This window comes from Schistocerca piceifrons, unplaced genomic scaffold (assembly GCF_021461385.2).
Source record: "Schistocerca piceifrons isolate TAMUIC-IGC-003096 unplaced genomic scaffold, iqSchPice1.1 HiC_scaffold_632, whole genome shotgun sequence".
NCBI lineage: Eukaryota > Metazoa > Arthropoda > Insecta > Orthoptera > Acrididae > Schistocerca > Schistocerca piceifrons.
The window spans coordinates 40,458-58,715 of record NW_025728875.1 but is presented as its reverse complement, the minus strand read 5'-3'; the positions used below and the strand labels follow the sequence as shown (position 1 = coordinate 58,715).

The window sequence follows — 18,258 nt, the reverse complement described above, 5'->3', positions numbered from 1 at the left end:
GATTCAGCGTCTGCAGCATCTTCTCCACAGAATGCTACGGCGCTTGACGGCAGTCCCACTTTCCCTTGAGACATCTGCTCGGGAAGCAGCGTGAAGTTGCCGCTGGCCCCAGCATCGGTGGTTCAGTGGTAGAATGCTCGCCTGCCACGCGGGCGGCCCGGGTTCGTTCCCGGCCGATGCATCATTTTGCTTTTCCCGCGATAATGCTGCCGTGTGGCTTGCGCGCTTGAGATGCACGATCCGCAAGAATATATAGCTGGATTCCCTTGAGAAGAACCGAGAACGCAGCACTCGCCGGTCCCCACTAGGACGCTCGCATGATGTTCTGCAGACTAGCGTCGGCTTGGCCTCACAAGTTGCTGTGTCCAGGTGCCTCCGAGGCACTGAGCTTTAACGACAAGGAGTGCTGCCTATCGTTGCAACAGCTGCAGCAACACCGCAATCAACTGGGCCGGCAGTGCGCGTGTAGCAACAGAACACGTTACCCAGGAAGTACAGTGTCTCTACGTCTAATATTGGGTACGGTATTTACCCAGTTTCCAGACCAGTGGTGCACCCGTGCCTCGGTAGCGCAGTAGGCAGCGCGTAAGTCTCATAATCTTAAGGTCGTGAGTTCGATCCTCACCCGGGGCATTTAATTTTCTGTGACTGATGGTGGCGCTGTTGCTAGGGCGCCAACGTAGTTCTTGTTTGTTATCCACAACGTTTCAACGCTTCAGCGGGAAAATGTTTACCTCCTGTTATTGCTACTTACAGCTTCCCTTTTCCTCTTCTCCCAGCAGAGCATGAAGCCAAAAGCATTGCTCTGCGGCGTTTGAGGTGCGCGCCTTGCCAGTCAGTCTGTGCAAAGATGCTCGCAAAGAGAGAAGGGCGCCGACGCGGCACTCGACACGAAATGCGACAAGCGACCGTACGAACGGTCGAACGAAACGGCCGCATCCGGTGTGGTCTAGTGGCTAGGATACCTGGCTTTCACCCAGGAGGCCCGGGTTCGATTCCCGGTACCGGAACGGAATTTTTTCCACACGAGTCGTGACAAGTTTGAGCTGTCCGAGCGGCCGTTTCCCGTCCTGCTCGCAATATAGCTACTGTTTCGTGACCGTCAGCAGAATATAGACTAGGGAAGCAGACGCACGACGACCATAGAAATGGTGTACGGCTTCATGCCACCCGTTTCCAGCGTAGGGCTGAGCAACTGCATCTGCTGGGGCCCGTTAGCTCAGTTGGTTAGAGCGTCGTGCTAATAACGCGAAGGTCGTGGGTTCGATCCCCCCACGGGCCACTACTCTTTTACTACTACGAAAAGGCAGCGCCGATTTCAGCTGGCGAGTGTGATGACCAAAAGATCATCACCCTGCGTGGAAGTTGACAGAGGATCCGAACCCGACTCGTCGGGAAGCGCTACATCATTCACTCGGCAATGGCCATAATATCTTGAATACACTGGTTTCTCAACCGATAAAGAGAAAATGAAAGAAAATGTCCGATTGCCGATGCGCAACCACTTTGGCCCCTGTCAGTACTTGGGCGGGTGAGCGCATGGGAACACAGGGTACTATTGGCAGTTTTACTTCCTATTTTTGTTTCTCCTTAGTTTTCGGAGCTGCAGCCCGATTCGGTCAGGGAGACGCCACCGTGAAATGAAGGGGGCGTGCTGTGTGTCCATCGCCTAGCCTCACCTCTCTTTACCTCTCTCAGTCGTTTCTCGTGCTTGTCGTTTTGATATAGGCCGATTTGAGAGCGTCAGCTCTCGCGTCAGCCGAGCAAAGTCGAGACAAGTCGAGACACACTAAGGGCTGGTATGCAGCGAGTAGGAGGCCGGAAAAACAATAATTTAAGAGCGCGTGGCAAAAGTACTCATACGCGAAAATTAAAAGCCTGCTGCGGTGGCCGGGAATCGAACCCGGATCAACTGCTTGGAAGGCAACTATGCTGACCATTACACCACCACCGCACAAGCGAGCGCCCCGCCTCCGCGCTGTGTCGGCTTCCCGCCTGTCGGCAGCGGCCGAAGGTGATCGTACCTGGCAGGCGCATTTCGAGGTAGGCTAGGGGAGCACATCCAGACGCATTCGGACAGCGTATCCGCGCACATTTCGCATCCTTTGGCAAGAGTCGGCGCCGGCGAGGACCGCGTTCTGGCGGCATTTTTAAGCAGTGCAGTGCAGGATTCAGCGTCTGCAGCATCTTCTCCACAGAATGCTACGGCGCTTGACGGCAGTCCCACTTTCCCTTGAGACATCTGCTCGGGAAGCAGCGTGAAGTTGCCGCTGGCCCCAGCATCGGTGGTTCAGTGGTAGAATGCTCGCCTGCCACGCGGGCGGCCCGGGTTCGATTCCCGGCCGATGCATCATTTTGCTTTTCCCCGCGATAATGCTGCCGTGTGGCTTGCGCGCTTGAGATGCACGATCCGCAAGAATATATAGCTGGATTCCCTTGAGAAGAACCGAGAACGCAGCACTCGCCGGTCCCCACTAGGACGCTCGCATGATGTTCTGCAGACTAGCGTCGGCTTGGCCTCACAAGTTGCTGTGTCCAGGTGCCTCCGAGGCACTGAGCTTTAACGACAAGGAGTGCTGCCTATCGTTGCAAACAGCTGCAGCAACACCGCAATCAACTGGGCCGGCAGTGCGCGTGTAGCAACAGAACACGTTACCCAGGAAGTACAGTGTCTCTACGTCTAATATTGGGTACGGTATTTACCCAGTTTCCAGGACCAGTGGTGCACCCGTGCCTCGGTAGCGCCAGTAGGCAGCGCGTAAGTCTCATAATCTTAAGGTCGTGAGTTCGATCCTCACCCGGGGCATTTAATTTTCTGTGACTGATGGTGGCGCTGTTGCTAGGGCGCCAACGTAGTTCTTGTTTGTTATCCACAACGTTTCAACGCTTCAGCGGAAAATGTTTACCTCCTGTTATTGCTACTTACAGCTTCCTTTTCCTCTTCTCCAGCAGAGCATGAAGCCAAAAGCATTGCTCTGCGGCGTTTGAGGTGCGCGCCTTGCCAGTCAGTCTGTGCAAAGATGCTCGCAAAGAGAGAAGGGCGCCGACGCGGCACTCGACACGAAATGCGACAAGCGACCGTACGAACGGTCGAACGAAACGGCCGCATCCGGTGTGGTCTAGTGGCTAGGATACCTGGCTTTCACCCAGGAGCCCGGGTTCGATTCCCGGTACCGGAACGGAATTTTTTCCACACGAGTCGTGACAAGTTTGAGCTGTCCGAGCGGCCGTTTCCCGTCCTGCTCGCAATATAGCTACTGTTTCGTGACCGTCAGCAGAATATAGACTAGGGAAGCAGACGCACGACGACCATAGAAATGGTGTACGGCTTCATGCCACCCGTTTCCAGCGTAGGGCTGAGCAACTGCATCTGCTGGGGCCCGTTAGCTCAGTTGGTTAGAGCGTCGTGCTAATAACGCGAAGGTCGTGGGTTCGATCCCCCCACGGGCCACTACTCTTTTACTACTACGAAAAGGCAGCGCCGATTTCAGCTGGCGAGTGTGATGACCAAAAGATCATCACCCTGCGTGGAAGTTGACAGAGGATCCGAACCCGACTCGTCGGGAAGCGCTACATCATTCACTCGGCAATGGCCATAATATCTTGAATACACTGGTTCTCAACCGATAAAGAGAAAATGAAAGAAAATGTCCGATTGCCGATGCGCAACCACTTTGGCCCCTGTCAGTACTTGGGCGGGTGAGCGCATGGGAACACAGGGTACTATTGGCAGTTTTACTTCCTATTTTTGTTTCTCCTTAGTTTTCGGAGCTGCAGCCCGATTCGGTCAGGGAGACGCCACCGTGAAATGAAGGGGGCGTGCTGTGTGTCCATCGCCTAGCCTCACCTCTCTTTACCTCTCTCAGTCGTTTCTCGTGCTTGTCGTTTTGATATAGGCCGATTTGAGAGCGTCAGCTCTCGCGTCAGCCGAGCAAAGTCGAGACAAGTCGAGACACACTAAGGGCTGGTATGCAGCGAGTAGGAGGCCGGAAAAAACAATAATTTAAGAGCGCGTGGCAAAAGTACTCATACGCGAAATTAAAAGCCTGCTGCGGTGGCCGGGAATCGAACCCGGATCAACTGCTTGGAAGGCAACTATGCTGACCATTACACCACCACCGCACAAGCGAGCGCCCCGCCTCCGCGCTGTGTCGGCTTCCCGCCTGTCGGCAGCGGCCGAAGGTGATCGTACCTGGCAGGCGCATTTCGAGGTAGGCTAGGGGAGCACATCCAGACGCATTCGGACAGCGTATCCGCGCACATTTCGCATCCTTTGGCAAGAGTCGGCGCCGGCGAGGACCGCGTTCTGGCGGCATTTTTAAGCAGTGCAGTGCAGGATTCAGCGTCTGCAGCATCTTCTCCACAGAATGCTACGGCGCTTGACGGCAGTCCCCACTTTCCCTTGAGACATCTGCTCGGGAAGCAGCGTGAAGTTGCCGCTGGCCCCAGCATCGGTGGTTCAGTGGTAGAATGCTCGCCTGCCACGCGGGCGGCCCGGGTTCGATTCCCGGCCGATGCATCATTTTGCTTTTCCCGCGATAATGCTGCCGTGTGGCTTGCGCGCTTGAGATGCACGATCCGCAAGAATATATAGCTGGATTCCCTTGAGAAGAACCGAGAACGCAGCACTCGCCGGTCCCCACTAGGACGCTCGCATGATGTTCTGCAGACTAGCGTCGGCTTGGCCTCACAAGTTGCTGTGTCCAGGTGCCTCCGAGGCACTGAGCTTTAACGACAAGGAGTGCTGCCTATCGTTGCAACAGCTGCAGCAACACCGCAATCAACTGGGCCGGCAGTGCGCGTGTAGCAACAGAACACGTTACCCAGGAAGTACAGTGTCTCTACGTCTAATATTGGGTACGGTATTTACCCAGTTTCCAGGACCAGTGGTGCACCCGTGCCTCGGTAGCGCAGTAGGCAGCGCGTAAGTCTCATAATCTTAAGGTCGTGAGTTCGATCCTCACCCGGGCATTTAATTTTCTGTGACTGATGGTGGCGCTGTTGCTAGGGCGCCAACGTAGTTCTTGTTTGTTATCCACAACGTTTCAACGCTTCAGCGGGAAAATGTTTACCTCCTGTTATTGCTACTTACAGCTTCCCCTTTTCCTCTTCTCCCAGCAGAGCATGAAGCCAAAAGCATTGCTCTGCGGCGTTTGAGGTGCGCGCCTTGCCAGTCAGTCTGTGCAAAGATGCTCGCAAGAGAGAAGGGCGCCGACGCGGCACTCGACACGAAATGCGACAAGCGACCGTACGAACGGTCGAACGAAACGGCCGCATCCGGTGTGGTCTAGTGGCTAGGATACCTGGCTTTCACCCAGGAGGCCCGGGTTCGATTCCCGGTACCGGAACGGAATTTTTTCCACACGAGTCGTGACAAGTTTGAGCTGTCCGAGCGGCCGTTTCCCGTCCTGCTCGCAATATAGCTACTGTTTCGTGACCGTCAGCAGAATATAGACTAGGGAAGCAGACGCACGACGACCATAGAAATGGTGTACGGCTTCATGCCACCCGTTTCCAGCGTAGGGCTGAGCAACTGCATCTGCTGGGGCCCGTTAGCTCAGTTGGTTAGAGCGTCGTGCTAATAACGCGAAGGTCGTGGGTTCGATCCCCCCACGGGCCACTACTCTTTTACTACTACGAAAAGGCAGCGCCGATTTCAGCTGGCGAGTGTGATGACCAAAAGATCATCACCCTGCGTGGAAGTTGACAGAGGATCCGAACCCGACTCGTCGGGAAGCGCTACATCATTCACTCGGCAATGGCCATAATATCTTGAATACACTGGTTCTCAACCGATAAAGAGAAAATGAAAGAAAATGTCCGATTGCCGATGCGCAACCACTTTGGCCCCTGTCAGTACTTGGGCGGGTGAGCGCATGGGAACACAGGGTACTATTGGCAGTTTTACTTCCTATTTTTGTTTCTCCTTAGTTTTCGGAGCTGCAGCCCGATTCGGTCAGGGAGACGCCACCGTGAAATGAAGGGGGCGTGCTGTGTGTCCATCGCCTAGCCTCACCTCTCTTTACCTCTCTCAGTCGTTTCTCGTGCTTGTCGTTTTGATATAGGCCGATTTGAGAGCGTCAGCTCTCGCGTCAGCCGAGCAAAGTCGAGACAAGTCGAGACACACTAAGGGCTGGTATGCAGCGAGTAGGAGGCCGGAAAAACAATAATTTAAGAGCGCGTGGCAAAAGTACTCATACGCGAAATTAAAAGCCTGCTGCGGTGGCCGGGAATCGAACCCGATCAACTGCTTGGAAGGCAACTATGCTGACCATTACACCACCACCGCACAAGCGAGCGCCCCGCCTCCGCGCTGTGTCGGCTTCCCGCCTGTCGGCAGCGGCCGAAGGTGATCGTACCTGGCAGGCGCATTTCGAGGTAGGCTAGGGGAGCACATCCAGACGCATTCGGACAGCGTATCCGCGCACATTTCGCATCCTTTGGCAAGAGTCGGCGCCGGCGAGGACCGCGTTCTGGCGGCATTTTTAAGCAGTGCAGTGCAGGATTCAGCGTCTGCAGCATCTTCTCCACAGAATGCTACGGCGCTTGACGGCAGTCCCACTTTCCCTTGAGACATCTGCTCGGGAAGCAGCGTGAAGTTGCCGCTGGCCCCAGCATCGGTGGTTCAGTGGTAGAATGCTCGCCTGCCACGCGGGCGGCCCGGGTTCGATTCCCGGCCGATGCATCATTTTGCTTTTCCCGCGATAATGCTGCCGTGTGGCTTGCGCGCTTGAGATGCACGATCCGCAAGAATATATAGCTGGATTCCCTTGAGAAGAACCGAGAACGCAGCACTCGCCGGTCCCCACTAGGACGCTCGCATGATGTTCTGCAGACTAGCGTCGGCTTGGCCTCACAAGTTGCTGTGTCCAGGTGCCTCCGAGGCACTGAGCTTTAACGACAAGGAGTGCTGCCTATCGTTGCAACAGCTGCAGCAACACCGCAATCAACTGGGCCGGCAGTGCGCGTGTAGCAACAGAACACGTTACCCAGGAAGTACAGTGTCTCTACGTCTAATATTGGGTACGGTATTTACCCAGTTTCCAGGACCAGTGGTGCACCCGTGCCTCGGTAGCGCAGTAGGCAGCGCGTAAGTCTCATAATCTTAAGGTCGTGAGTTCGATCCTCACCCGGGGCATTTAATTTTCTGTGACTGATGGTGGCGCTGTTGCTAGGGCGCCAACGTAGTTCTTGTTTGTTATCCACAACGTTTCAACGCTTCAGCGGGAAAATGTTTACCTCCTGTTATTGCTACTTACAGCTTCCCTTTTCCTCTTCTCCCAGCAGAGCATGAAGCCAAAAGCATTGCTCTGCGGCGTTTGAGGTGCGCGCCTTGCCAGTCAGTCTGTGCAAAGATGCTCGCAAAGAGAGAAGGGCGCCGACGCGGCACTCGACACGAAATGCGACAAGCGACCGTACGAACGGTCGAACGAAACGGCCGCATCCGGTGTGGTCTAGTGGCTAGGATACCTGGCTTTCACCCAGGAGGCCCGGGTTCGATTCCCGGTACCGGAACGGAATTTTTTCCACACGAGTCGTGACAAGTTTGAGCTGTCCGAGCGGCCGTTTCCCGTCCTGCTCGCAATATAGCTACTGTTTCGTGACCGTCAGCAGAATATAGACTAGGGAAGCAGACGCACGACGACCATAGAAATGGTGTACGGCTTCATGCCACCCGTTTCCAGCGTAGGGCTGAGCAACTGCATCTGCTGGGGCCCGTTAGCTCAGTTGGTTAGAGCGTCGTGCTAATAACGCGAAGGTCGTGGGTTCGATCCCCCCACGGGCCACTACTCTTTTACTACTACGAAAAGGCAGCGCCGATTTCAGCTGGCGAGTGTGATGACCAAAAGATCATCACCCTGCGTGGAAGTTGACAGAGGATCCGAACCCGACTCGTCGGGAAGCGCTACATCATTCACTCGGCAATGGCCATAATATCTTGAATACACTGGTTCTCAACCGATAAAGAGAAAATGAAAGAAAATGTCCGATTGCCGATGCGCAACCACTTTGGCCCCTGTCAGTACTTGGGCGGGTGAGCGCATGGGAACACAGGGTACTATTGGCAGTTTTACTTCCTATTTTTGTTTCTCCTTAGTTTTCGGAGCTGCAGCCCGATTCGGTCAGGGAGACGCCACCGTGAAATGAAGGGGGCGTGCTGTGTGTCCATCGCCTAGCCTCACCTCTCTTTACCTCTCTCAGTCGTTTCTCGTGCTTGTCGTTTTGATATAGGCCGATTTGAGAGCGTCAGCTCTCGCGTCAGCCGAGCAAAGTCGAGACAAGTCGAGACACACTAAGGGCTGGTATGCAGCGAGTAGGAGGCCGGAAAAACAATAATTTAAGAGCGCGTGGCAAAAGTACTCATACGCGAAATTAAAAGCCTGCTGCGGTGGCCGGGAATCGAACCCGGATCAACTGCTTGGAAGGCAACTATGCTGACCATTACACCACCACCGCACAAGCGAGCGCCCCGCCTCCGCGCTGTGTCGGCTTCCCGCCTGTCGGCAGCGGCCGAAGGTGATCGTACCTGGCAGGCGCATTTCGAGGTAGGCTAGGGGAGCACATCCAGACGCATTCGGACAGCGTATCCGCGCACATTTCGCATCCTTTGGCAAGAGTCGGCGCCGGCGAGGACCGCGTTCTGGCGGCATTTTTAAGCAGTGCAGTGCAGGATTCAGCGTCTGCAGCATCTTCTCCACAGAATGCTACGGCGCTTGACGGCAGTCCCACTTTCCCTTGAGACATCTGCTCGGGAAGCAGCGTGAAGTTGCCGCTGGCCCCAGCATCGGTGGTTCAGTGGTAGAATGCTCGCCTGCCACGCGGGCGGCCCGGGTTCGATTCCCGGCCGATGCATCATTTTGCTTTTCCCGCGATAATGCTGCCGTGTGGCTTGCGCGCTTGAGATGCACGATCCGCAAGAATATATAGCTGGATTCCCTTGAGAAGAACCGAGAACGCAGCACTCGCCGGTCCCCACTAGGACGCTCGCATGATGTTCTGCAGACTAGCGTCGGCTTGGCCTCACAAGTTGCTGTGTCCAGGTGCCTCCGAGGCACTGAGCTTTAACGACAAGGAGTGCTGCCTATCGTTGCAACAGCTGCAGCAACACCGCAATCAACTGGGCCGGCAGTGCGCGTGTAGCAACAGAACACGTTACCCAGGAAGTACAGTGTCTCTACGTCTAATATTGGGTACGGTATTTACCCAGTTTCCAGGACCAGTGGTGCACCCGTGCCTCGGTAGCGCAGTAGGCAGCGCGTAAGTCTCATAATCTTAAGGTCGTGAGTTCGATCCTCACCCGGGGCATTTAATTTTCTGTGACTGATGGTGGCGCTGTTGCTAGGGCGCCAACGTAGTTCTTGTTTGTTATCCACAACTTTTCAACGCTTCAGCGGGAAAATGTTTACCTCCTGTTATTGCTACTTACAGCTTCCCTTTTCCTCTTCTCCCAGCAGAGCATGAAGCCAAAAGCATTGCTCTGCGGCGTTTGAGGTGCGCGCCTTGCCAGTCAGTCTGTGCAAAGATGCTCGCAAAGAGAGAAGGGCGCCGACGCGGCACTCGACACGAAATGCGACAAGCGACCGTACGAACGGTCGAACGAAACGGCCGCATCCGGTGTGGTCTAGTGGCTAGGATACCTGGCTTTCACCCAGGAGGCCCGGGTTCGATTCCCGGTACCGGAACGGAATTTTTTCCACACGAGTCGTGACAAGTTTGAGCTGTCCGAGCGGCCGTTTCCCGTCCTGCTCGCAATATAGCTACTGTTTCGTGACCGTCAGCAGAATATAGACTAGGGAAGCAGACGCACGACGACCATAGAAATGGTGTACGGCTTCATGCCACCAGTTTCCAGCGTAGGGCTGAGCAACTGCATCTGCTGGGGCCCGTTAGCTCAGTTGGTTAGAGCGTCGTGCTAATAACGCGAAGGTCGTGGGTTCGATCCCCCCACGGGCCACTGCTCTTTTACTACTACGAAAAGGCAGCGCCGATTTCAGCTGGCGAGTGTGATGACCAAAAGATCATCACCCTGCGTGGAAGTTGACAGAGGATCCGAACCCGACTCGTCGGGAAGCGCTACATCATTCACTCGGCAATGGCCATAATATCTTGAATACACTGGTTCTCAACCGATAAAGAGAAAATGAAAGAAAATGTCCGATTGCCGATGCGCAACCACTTTGGCCCCTGTCAGTACTTGGGCGGGTGAGCGCATGGGAACACAGGGTACTATTGGCAGTTTTACTTCCTATTTTTGTTTCTCCTTAGTTTTCGGAGCTGCAGCCCGATTCGGTCAGGGAGACGCCACCGTGAAATGAAGGGGGCGTGCTGTGTGTCCATCGCCTAGCCTCACCTCTCTTTACCTCTCTCAGTCGTTTCTCGTGCTTGTCGTTTTGATATAGGCCGATTTGAGAGCGTCAGCTCTCGCGTCAGCCGAGCAAAGTCGAGACAAGTCGAGACACACTAAGGGCTGGTATGCAGCGAGTAGGAGGCCGGAAAAACAATAATTTAAGAGCGCGTGGCAAAAGTACTCATACGCGAAATTAAAAGCCTGCTGCGGTGGCCGGGAATCGAACCCGGATCAACTGCTTGGAAGGCAACTATGCTGACCATTACACCACCACCGCACAAGCGAGCGCCCCGCCTCCGCGCTGTGTCGGCTTCCCGCCTGTCGGCAGCGGCCGAAGGTGATCGTACCTGGCAGGCGCATTTCGAGGTAGGCTAGGGGAGCACATCCAGACGCATTCGGACAGCGTATCCGCGCACATTTCGCATCCTTTGGCAAGAGTCGGCGCCGGCGAGGACCGCGTTCTGGCGGCATTTTTAAGCAGTGCAGTGCAGGATTCAGCGTCTGCAGCATCTTCTCCACAGAATGCTACGGCGCTTGACGGCAGTCCCACTTTCCCTTGAGACATCTGCTCGGGAAGCAGCGTGAAGTTGCCGCTGGCCCCAGCATCGGTGGTTCAGTGGTAGAATGCTCGCCTGCCACGCGGGCGGCCCGGGTTCGATTCCCGGCCGATGCATCATTTTGCTTTTCCCGCGATAATGCTGCCGTGTGGCTTGCGCGCTTGAGATGCACGATCCGCAAGAATATATAGCTGGATTCCCTTGAGAAGAACCGAGAACGCAGCACTCGCCGGTCCCCACTAGGACGCTCGCATGATGTTCTGCAGACTAGCGTCGGCTTGGCCTCACAAGTTGCTGTGTCCAGGTGCCTCCGAGGCACTGAGCTTTAACGACAAGGAGTGCTGCCTATCGTTGCAACAGCTGCAGCAACACCGCAATCAACTGGGCCGGCAGTGCGCGTGTAGCAACAGAACACGTTACCCAGGAAGTACAGTGTCTCTACGTCTAATATTGGGTACGGTATTTACCCAGTTTCCAGGACCAGTGGTGCACCCGTGCCTCGGTAGCGCAGTAGGCAGCGCGTAAGTCTCATAATCTTAAGGTCGTGAGTTCGATCCTCACCCGGGGCATTTAATTTTCTGTGACTGATGGTGGCGCTGTTGCTAGGGCGCCAACGTAGTTCTTGTTTGTTATCCACAACTTTTCAACGCTTCAGCGGGAAAATGTTTACCTCCTGTTATTGCTACTTACAGCTTCCCTTTTCCTCTTCTCCCAGCAGAGCATGAAGCCAAAAGCATTGCTCTGCGGCGTTTGAGGTGCGCGCCTTGCCAGTCAGTCTGTGCAAAGATGCTCGCAAAGAGAGAAGGGCGCCGACGCGGCACTCGACACGAAATGCGACAAGCGACCGTACGAACGGTCGAACGAAACGGCCGCATCCGGTGTGGTCTAGTGGCTAGGATACCTGGCTTTCACCCAGGAGGCCCGGGTTCGATTCCCGGTACCGGAACGGAATTTTTTCCACACGAGTCGTGACAAGTTTGAGCTGTCCGAGCGGCCGTTTCCCGTCCTGCTCGCAATATAGCTACTGTTTCGTGACCGTCAGCAGAATATAGACTAGGGAAGCAGACGCACGACGACCATAGAAATGGTGTACGGCTTCATGCCACCAGTTTCCAGCGTAGGGCTGAGCAACTGCATCTGCTGGGGCCCGTTAGCTCAGTTGGTTAGAGCGTCGTGCTAATAACGCGAAGGTCGTGGGTTCGATCCCCCCACGGGCCACTACTCTTTTACTACTACGAAAAGGCAGCGCCGATTTCAGCTGGCGAGTGTGATGACCAAAAGATCATCACCCTGCGTGGAAGTTGACAGAGGATCCGAACCCGACTCGTCGGGAAGCGCTACATCATTCACTCGGCAATGGCCATAATATCTTGAATACACTGGTTCTCAACCGATAAAGAGAAAATGAAAGAAAATGTCCGATTGCCGATGCGCAACCACTTTGGCCCCTGTCAGTACTTGGGCGGGTGAGCGCATGGGAACACAGGGTACTATTGGCAGTTTTACTTCCTATTTTTGTTTCTCCTTAGTTTTCGGAGCTGCAGCCCGATTCGGTCAGGGAGACGCCACCGTGAAATGAAGGGGGCGTGCTGTGTGTCCATCGCCTAGCCTCACCTCTCTTTACCTCTCTCAGTCGTTTCTCGTGCTTGTCGTTTTGATATAGGCCGATTTGAGAGCGTCAGCTCTCGCGTCAGCCGAGCAAAGTCGAGACAAGTCGAGACACACTAAGGGCTGGTATGCAGCGAGTAGGAGGCCGGAAAAACAATAATTTAAGAGCGCGTGGCAAAAGTACTCATACGCGAAATTAAAAGCCTGCTGCGGTGGCCGGGAATCGAACCCGGATCAACTGCTTGGAAGGCAACTATGCTGACCATTACACCACCACCGCACAAGCGAGCGCCCCGCCTCCGCGCTGTGTCGGCTTCCCGCCTGTCGGCAGCGGCCGAAGGTGATCGTACCTGGCAGGCGCATTTCGAGGTAGGCTAGGGGAGCACATCCAGACGCATTCGGACAGCGTATCCGCGCACATTTCGCATCCTTTGGCAAGAGTCGGCGCCGGCGAGGACCGCGTTCTGGCGGCATTTTTAAGCAGTGCAGTGCAGGATTCAGCGTCTGCAGCATCTTCTCCACAGAATGCTACGGCGCTTGACGGCAGTCCCACTTTCCCTTGAGACATCTGCTCGGGAAGCAGCGTGAAGTTGCCGCTGGCCCCAGCATCGGTGGTTCAGTGGTAGAATGCTCGCCTGCCACGCGGGCGGCCCGGGTTCGATTCCCGGCCGATGCATCATTTTGCTTTTCCCGCGATAATGCTGCCGTGTGGCTTGCGCGCTTGAGATGCACGATCCGCAAGAATATATAGCTGGATTCCCTTGAGAAGAACCGAGAACGCAGCACTCGCCGGTCCCCACTAGGACGCTCGCATGATGTTCTGCAGACTAGCGTCGGCTTGGCCTCACAAGTTGCTGTGTCCAGGTGCCTCCGAGGCACTGAGCTTTAACGACAAGGAGTGCTGCCTATCGTTGCAACAGCTGCAGCAACACCGCAATCAACTGGGCCGGCAGTGCGCGTGTAGCAACAGAACACGTTACCCAGGAAGTACAGTGTCTCTACGTCTAATATTGGGTACGGTATTTACCCAGTTTCCAGGACCAGTGGTGCACCCGTGCCTCGGTAGCGCAGTAGGCAGCGCGTAAGTCTCATAATCTTAAGGTCGTGAGTTCGATCCTCACCCGGGGCATTTAATTTTCTGTGACTGATGGTGGCGCTGTTGCTAGGGCGCCAACGTAGTTCTTGTTTGTTATCCACAACTTTTCAACGCTTCAGCGGGAAAATGTTTACCTCCTGTTATTGCTACTTACAGCTTCCCTTTTCCTCTTCTCCCAGCAGAGCATGAAGCCAAAAGCATTGCTCTGCGGCGTTTGAGGTGCGCGCCTTGCCAGTCAGTCTGTGCAAAGATGCTCGCAAAGAGAGAAGGGCGCCGACGCGGCACTCGACACGAAATGCGACAAGCGACCGTACGAACGGTCGAACGAAACGGCCGCATCCGGTGTGGTCTAGTGGCTAGGATACCTGGCTTTCACCCAGGAGGCCCGGGTTCGATTCCCGGTACCGGAACGGAATTTTTTCCACACGAGTCGTGACAAGTTTGAGCTGTCCGAGCGGCCGTTTCCCGTCCTGCTCGCAATATAGCTACTGTTTCGTGACCGTCAGCAGAATATAGACTAGGGAAGCAGACGCACGACGACCATAGAAATGGTGTACGGCTTCATGCCACCAGTTTCCAGCGTAGGGCTGAGCAACTGCATCTGCTGGGGCCCGTTAGCTCAGTTGGTTAGAGCGTCGTGCTAATAACGCGAAGGTCGTGGGTTCGATCCCCCCACGGGCCACTACTCTTTTACTACTACGAAAAGGCAGCGCCGATTTCAGCTGGCGAGTGTGATGACCAAAAGATCATCACCCTGCGTGGAAGTTGACAGAGGATCCGAACCCGACTCGTCGGGAAGCGCTACATCATTCACTCGGCAATGGCCATAATATCTTGAATACACTGGTTCTCAACCGATAAAGAGAAAATGAAAGAAAATGTCCGATTGCCGATGCGCAACCACTTTGGCCCCTGTCAGTACTTGGGCGGGTGAGCGCATGGGAACACAGGGTACTATTGGCAGTTTTACTTCCTATTTTTGTTTCTCCTTAGTTTTCGGAGCTGCAGCCCGATTCGGTCAGGGAGACGCCACCGTGAAATGAAGGGGGCGTGCTGTGTGTCCATCGCCTAGCCTCACCTCTCTTTACCTCTCTCAGTCGTTTCTCGTGCTTGTCGTTTTGATATAGGCCGATTTGAGAGCGTCAGCTCTCGCGTCAGCCGAGCAAAGTCGAGACAAGTCGAGACACACTAAGGGCTGGTATGCAGCGAGTAGGAGGCCGGAAAAACAATAATTTAAGAGCGCGTGGCAAAAGTACTCATACGCGAAATTAAAAGCCTGCTGCGGTGGCCGGGAATCGAACCCGGATCAACTGCTTGGAAGGCAACTATGCTGACCATTACACCACCACCGCACAAGCGAGCGCCCCGCCTCCGCGCTGTGTCGGCTTCCCGCCTGTCGGCAGCGGCCGAAGGTGATCGTACCTGGCAGGCGCATTTCGAGGTAGGCTAGGGGAGCACATCCAGACGCATTCGGACAGCGTATCCGCGCACATTTCGCATCCTTTGGCAAGAGTCGGCGCCGGCGAGGACCGCGTTCTGGCGGCATTTTTAAGCAGTGCAGTGCAGGATTCAGCGTCTGCAGCATCTTCTCCACAGAATGCTACGGCGCTTGACGGCAGTCCCACTTTCCCTTGAGACATCTGCTCGGGAAGCAGCGTGAAGTTGCCGCTGGCCCCAGCATCGGTGGTTCAGTGGTAGAATGCTCGCCTGCCACGCGGGCGGCCCGGGTTCGATTCCCGGCCGATGCATCATTTTGCTTTTCCCGCGATAATGCTGCCGTGTGGCTTGCGCGCTTGAGATGCACGATCCGCAAGAATATATAGCTGGATTCCCTTGAGAAGAACCGAGAACGCAGCACTCGCCGGTCCCCACTAGGACGCTCGCATGATGTTCTGCAGACTAGCGTCGGCTTGGCCTCACAAGTTGCTGTGTCCAGGTGCCTCCGAGGCACTGAGCTTTAACGACAAGGAGTGCTGCCTATCGTTGCAACAGCTGCAGCAACACCGCAATCAACTGGGCCGGCAGTGCGCGTGTAGCAACAGAACACGTTACCCAGGAAGTACAGTGTCTCTACGTCTAATATTGGGTACGGTATTTACCCAGTTTCCAGGACCAGTGGTGCACCCGTGCCTCGGTAGCGCAGTAGGCAGCGCGTAAGTCTCATAATCTTAAGGTCGTGAGTTCGATCCTCACCCGGGGCATTTAATTTTCTGTGACTGATGGTGGCGCTGTTGCTAGGGCGCCAACGTAGTTCTTGTTTGTTATCCACAACTTTTCAACGCTTCAGCGGGAAAATGTTTACCTCCTGTTATTGCTACTTACAGCTTCCCTTTTCCTCTTCTCCCAGCAGAGCATGAAGCCAAAAGCATTGCTCTGCGGCGTTTGAGGTGCGCGCCTTGCCAGTCAGTCTGTGCAAAGATGCTCGCAAAGAGAGAAGGGCGCCGACGCGGCACTCGACACGAAATGCGACAAGCGACCGTACGAACGGTCGAACGAAACGGCCGCATCCGGTGTGGTCTAGTGGCTAGGATACCTGGCTTTCACCCAGGAGGCCCGGGTTCGATTCCCGGTACCGGAACGGAATTTTTTCCACACGAGTCGTGACAAGTTTGAGCTGTCCGAGCGGCCGTTTCCCGTCCTGCTCGCAATATAGCTACTGTTTCGTGACCGTCAGCAGAATATAGACTAGGGAAGCAGACGCACGACGACCATAGAAATGGTGTACGGCTTCATGCCACCAGTTTCCAGCGTAGGGCTGAGCAACTGCATCTGCTGGGGCCCGTTAGCTCAGTTGGTTAGAGCGTCGTGCTAATAACGCGAAGGTCGTGGGTTCGATCCCCCCACGGGCCACTGCTCTTTTACTACTACGAAAAGGCAGCGCCGATTTCAGCTGGCGAGTGTGATGACCAAAAGATCATCACCCTGCGTGGAAGTTGACAGAGGATCCGAACCCGACTCGTCGGGAAGCGCTACATCATTCACTCGGCAATGGCCATAATATCTTGAATACACTGGTTCTCAACCGATAAAGAGAAAATGAAAGAAAATGTCCGATTGCCGATGCGCAACCACTTTGGCCCCTGTCAGTACTTGGGCGGGTGAGCGCATGGGAACACAGGGTACTATTGGCAGTTTTACTTCCTATTTTTGTTTCTCCTTAGTTTTCGGAGCTGCAGCCCGATTCGGTCAGGGAGACGCCACCGTGAAATGAAGGGGGCGTGCTGTGTGTCCATCGCCTAGCCTCACCTCTCTTTACCTCTCTCAGTCGTTTCTCGTGCTTGTCGTTTTGATATAGGCCGATTTGAGAGCGTCAGCTCTCGCGTCAGCCGAGCAAAGTCGAGACAAGTCGAGACACACTAAGGGCTGGTATGCAGCGAGTAGGAGGCCGGAAAAACAATAATTTAAGAGCGCGTGGCAAAAGTACTCATACGCGAAATTAAAAGCCTGCTGCGGTGGCCGGGAATCGAACCCGGATCAACTGCTTGGAAGGCAACTATGCTGACCATTACACCACCACCGCACAAGCGAGCGCCCCGCCTCCGCGCTGTGTCGGCTTCCCGCCTGTCGGCAGCGGCCGAAGGTGATCGTACCTGGCAGGCGCATTTCGAGGTAGGCTAGGGGAGCACATCCAGACGCATTCGGACAGCGTATCCGCGCACATTTCGCATCCTTTGGCAAGAGTCGGCGCCGGCGAGGACCGCGTTCTGGCGGCATTTTTAAGCAGTGCAGTGCAGGATTCAGCGTCTGCAGCATCTTCTCCACAGAATGCTACGGCGCTTGACGGCAGTCCCACTTTCCCTTGAGACATCTGCTCGGGAAGCAGCGTGAAGTTGCCGCTGGCCCCAGCATCGGTGGTTCAGTGGTAGAATGCTCGCCTGCCACGCGGGCGGCCCGGGTTCGATTCCCGGCCGATGCATCATTTTGCTTTTCCCGCGATAATGCTGCCGTGTGGCTTGCGCGCTTGAGATGCACGATCCGCAAGAATATATAGCTGGATTCCCTTGAGAAGAACCGAGAACGCAGCACTCGCCGGTCCCCACTAGGACGCTCGCATGATGTTCTGCAGACTAGCGTCGGCTTGGCCTCACAAGTTGCTGTGTCCAGGTGCCTCCGAGGCACTGAGCTTTAACGACAAGGAGTGCTGCCTATCGTTGCAACAGCTGCAGCAACACCGCAATCAACTGGGCCGGCAGTGCGCGTGTAGCAACAGAACACGTTACCCAGGAAGTACAGTGTCTCTACGTCTAATATTGGGTACGGTATTTACCCAGTTTCCAGGACCAGTGGTGCACCCGTGCCTCGGTAGCGCAGTAGGCAGCGCGTAAGTCTCATAATCTTAAGGTCGTGAGTTCGATCCTCACCCGGGGCATTTAATTTTCTGTGACTGATGGTGGCGCTGTTGCTAGGGCGCCAACGTAGTTCTTGTTTGTTATCCACAACTTTTCAACGCTTCAGCGGGAAAATGTTTACCTCCTGTTATTGCTACTTACAGCTTCCCTTTTCCTCTTCTCCCAGCAGAGCATGAAGCCAAAAGCATTGCTCTGCGGCGTTTGAGGTGCGCGCCTTGCCAGTCAGTCTGTGCAAAGATGCTCGCAAAGAGAGAAGGGCGCCGACGCGGCACTCGACACGAAATGCGACAAGCGACCGTA

General features: G+C 55.1%; 42 non-coding genes across 42 annotated transcripts; 34 read left to right on the top strand and 8 right to left on the bottom strand.

The window, feature by feature from the left end:
- The first annotated feature begins 111 nt into the window (after positions 1-111).
- On the top strand, positions 112-181 carry Trnag-gcc. The gene has a single exon. It is a non-coding gene; the product is annotated as a tRNA-Gly (tRNA).
- Positions 182-560: 379 nt separating this feature from the next.
- On the top strand, positions 561-633 carry Trnam-cau. Its single transcript has one exon. It is a non-coding gene; the product is annotated as a tRNA-Met (tRNA).
- Positions 634-938: 305 nt separating this feature from the next.
- Positions 939-1,010, top strand: Trnae-uuc. The gene has a single exon. It is a non-coding gene; the product is annotated as a tRNA-Glu (tRNA).
- Positions 1,011-1,208: 198 nt separating this feature from the next.
- Positions 1,209-1,282, top strand: Trnai-aau. The gene has a single exon. It is a non-coding gene; the product is annotated as a tRNA-Ile (tRNA).
- Positions 1,283-1,882: 600 nt separating this feature from the next.
- Positions 1,883-1,954, bottom strand: Trnag-ucc. The gene has a single exon. It is a non-coding gene; the product is annotated as a tRNA-Gly (tRNA).
- Positions 1,955-2,279: 325 nt separating this feature from the next.
- On the top strand, positions 2,280-2,350 carry Trnag-gcc. Its single transcript has one exon. It is a non-coding gene; the product is annotated as a tRNA-Gly (tRNA).
- Positions 2,351-2,732: 382 nt separating this feature from the next.
- Trnam-cau lies at positions 2,733-2,806 on the top strand. The gene has a single exon. It is a non-coding gene; the product is annotated as a tRNA-Met (tRNA).
- Positions 2,807-3,108: 302 nt separating this feature from the next.
- Trnae-uuc lies at positions 3,109-3,179 on the top strand. Its single transcript has one exon. It is a non-coding gene; the product is annotated as a tRNA-Glu (tRNA).
- A 198-nt stretch (positions 3,180-3,377) lies between these two features.
- On the top strand, positions 3,378-3,451 carry Trnai-aau. Its single transcript has one exon. It is a non-coding gene; the product is annotated as a tRNA-Ile (tRNA).
- Positions 3,452-4,050: 599 nt separating this feature from the next.
- Positions 4,051-4,122, bottom strand: Trnag-ucc. The gene has a single exon. It is a non-coding gene; the product is annotated as a tRNA-Gly (tRNA).
- A 326-nt stretch (positions 4,123-4,448) lies between these two features.
- Trnag-gcc lies at positions 4,449-4,519 on the top strand. Its single transcript has one exon. It is a non-coding gene; the product is annotated as a tRNA-Gly (tRNA).
- Positions 4,520-4,898: 379 nt separating this feature from the next.
- On the top strand, positions 4,899-4,972 carry Trnam-cau. Its single transcript has one exon. It is a non-coding gene; the product is annotated as a tRNA-Met (tRNA).
- A 304-nt stretch (positions 4,973-5,276) lies between these two features.
- Trnae-uuc lies at positions 5,277-5,348 on the top strand. The gene has a single exon. It is a non-coding gene; the product is annotated as a tRNA-Glu (tRNA).
- Positions 5,349-5,546: 198 nt separating this feature from the next.
- Positions 5,547-5,620, top strand: Trnai-aau. The gene has a single exon. It is a non-coding gene; the product is annotated as a tRNA-Ile (tRNA).
- Positions 5,621-6,218: 598 nt separating this feature from the next.
- Trnag-ucc lies at positions 6,219-6,289 on the bottom strand. Its single transcript has one exon. It is a non-coding gene; the product is annotated as a tRNA-Gly (tRNA).
- A 325-nt stretch (positions 6,290-6,614) lies between these two features.
- On the top strand, positions 6,615-6,685 carry Trnag-gcc. Its single transcript has one exon. It is a non-coding gene; the product is annotated as a tRNA-Gly (tRNA).
- Positions 6,686-7,065: 380 nt separating this feature from the next.
- Trnam-cau lies at positions 7,066-7,138 on the top strand. Its single transcript has one exon. It is a non-coding gene; the product is annotated as a tRNA-Met (tRNA).
- Positions 7,139-7,443: 305 nt separating this feature from the next.
- Positions 7,444-7,515, top strand: Trnae-uuc. Its single transcript has one exon. It is a non-coding gene; the product is annotated as a tRNA-Glu (tRNA).
- Positions 7,516-7,713: 198 nt separating this feature from the next.
- Trnai-aau lies at positions 7,714-7,787 on the top strand. The gene has a single exon. It is a non-coding gene; the product is annotated as a tRNA-Ile (tRNA).
- Positions 7,788-8,385: 598 nt separating this feature from the next.
- Positions 8,386-8,457, bottom strand: Trnag-ucc. Its single transcript has one exon. It is a non-coding gene; the product is annotated as a tRNA-Gly (tRNA).
- Positions 8,458-8,782: 325 nt separating this feature from the next.
- Positions 8,783-8,853, top strand: Trnag-gcc. Its single transcript has one exon. It is a non-coding gene; the product is annotated as a tRNA-Gly (tRNA).
- Positions 8,854-9,233: 380 nt separating this feature from the next.
- Positions 9,234-9,306, top strand: Trnam-cau. The gene has a single exon. It is a non-coding gene; the product is annotated as a tRNA-Met (tRNA).
- Positions 9,307-9,611: 305 nt separating this feature from the next.
- On the top strand, positions 9,612-9,683 carry Trnae-uuc. The gene has a single exon. It is a non-coding gene; the product is annotated as a tRNA-Glu (tRNA).
- A 198-nt stretch (positions 9,684-9,881) lies between these two features.
- Trnai-aau lies at positions 9,882-9,955 on the top strand. Its single transcript has one exon. It is a non-coding gene; the product is annotated as a tRNA-Ile (tRNA).
- A 598-nt stretch (positions 9,956-10,553) lies between these two features.
- On the bottom strand, positions 10,554-10,625 carry Trnag-ucc. Its single transcript has one exon. It is a non-coding gene; the product is annotated as a tRNA-Gly (tRNA).
- A 325-nt stretch (positions 10,626-10,950) lies between these two features.
- Trnag-gcc lies at positions 10,951-11,021 on the top strand. Its single transcript has one exon. It is a non-coding gene; the product is annotated as a tRNA-Gly (tRNA).
- Positions 11,022-11,401: 380 nt separating this feature from the next.
- Trnam-cau lies at positions 11,402-11,474 on the top strand. Its single transcript has one exon. It is a non-coding gene; the product is annotated as a tRNA-Met (tRNA).
- A 305-nt stretch (positions 11,475-11,779) lies between these two features.
- Trnae-uuc lies at positions 11,780-11,851 on the top strand. The gene has a single exon. It is a non-coding gene; the product is annotated as a tRNA-Glu (tRNA).
- A 198-nt stretch (positions 11,852-12,049) lies between these two features.
- On the top strand, positions 12,050-12,123 carry Trnai-aau. The gene has a single exon. It is a non-coding gene; the product is annotated as a tRNA-Ile (tRNA).
- Positions 12,124-12,721: 598 nt separating this feature from the next.
- Trnag-ucc lies at positions 12,722-12,793 on the bottom strand. The gene has a single exon. It is a non-coding gene; the product is annotated as a tRNA-Gly (tRNA).
- A 325-nt stretch (positions 12,794-13,118) lies between these two features.
- Positions 13,119-13,189, top strand: Trnag-gcc. The gene has a single exon. It is a non-coding gene; the product is annotated as a tRNA-Gly (tRNA).
- Positions 13,190-13,569: 380 nt separating this feature from the next.
- On the top strand, positions 13,570-13,642 carry Trnam-cau. Its single transcript has one exon. It is a non-coding gene; the product is annotated as a tRNA-Met (tRNA).
- Positions 13,643-13,947: 305 nt separating this feature from the next.
- On the top strand, positions 13,948-14,019 carry Trnae-uuc. The gene has a single exon. It is a non-coding gene; the product is annotated as a tRNA-Glu (tRNA).
- Positions 14,020-14,217: 198 nt separating this feature from the next.
- Positions 14,218-14,291, top strand: Trnai-aau. Its single transcript has one exon. It is a non-coding gene; the product is annotated as a tRNA-Ile (tRNA).
- Positions 14,292-14,889: 598 nt separating this feature from the next.
- On the bottom strand, positions 14,890-14,961 carry Trnag-ucc. The gene has a single exon. It is a non-coding gene; the product is annotated as a tRNA-Gly (tRNA).
- A 325-nt stretch (positions 14,962-15,286) lies between these two features.
- Trnag-gcc lies at positions 15,287-15,357 on the top strand. Its single transcript has one exon. It is a non-coding gene; the product is annotated as a tRNA-Gly (tRNA).
- Positions 15,358-15,737: 380 nt separating this feature from the next.
- Positions 15,738-15,810, top strand: Trnam-cau. The gene has a single exon. It is a non-coding gene; the product is annotated as a tRNA-Met (tRNA).
- Positions 15,811-16,115: 305 nt separating this feature from the next.
- Positions 16,116-16,187, top strand: Trnae-uuc. Its single transcript has one exon. It is a non-coding gene; the product is annotated as a tRNA-Glu (tRNA).
- Positions 16,188-16,385: 198 nt separating this feature from the next.
- On the top strand, positions 16,386-16,459 carry Trnai-aau. The gene has a single exon. It is a non-coding gene; the product is annotated as a tRNA-Ile (tRNA).
- Positions 16,460-17,057: 598 nt separating this feature from the next.
- Positions 17,058-17,129, bottom strand: Trnag-ucc. Its single transcript has one exon. It is a non-coding gene; the product is annotated as a tRNA-Gly (tRNA).
- Positions 17,130-17,454: 325 nt separating this feature from the next.
- Trnag-gcc lies at positions 17,455-17,525 on the top strand. Its single transcript has one exon. It is a non-coding gene; the product is annotated as a tRNA-Gly (tRNA).
- A 380-nt stretch (positions 17,526-17,905) lies between these two features.
- On the top strand, positions 17,906-17,978 carry Trnam-cau. The gene has a single exon. It is a non-coding gene; the product is annotated as a tRNA-Met (tRNA).
- Positions 17,979-18,258: the final 280 nt, after the last annotated feature.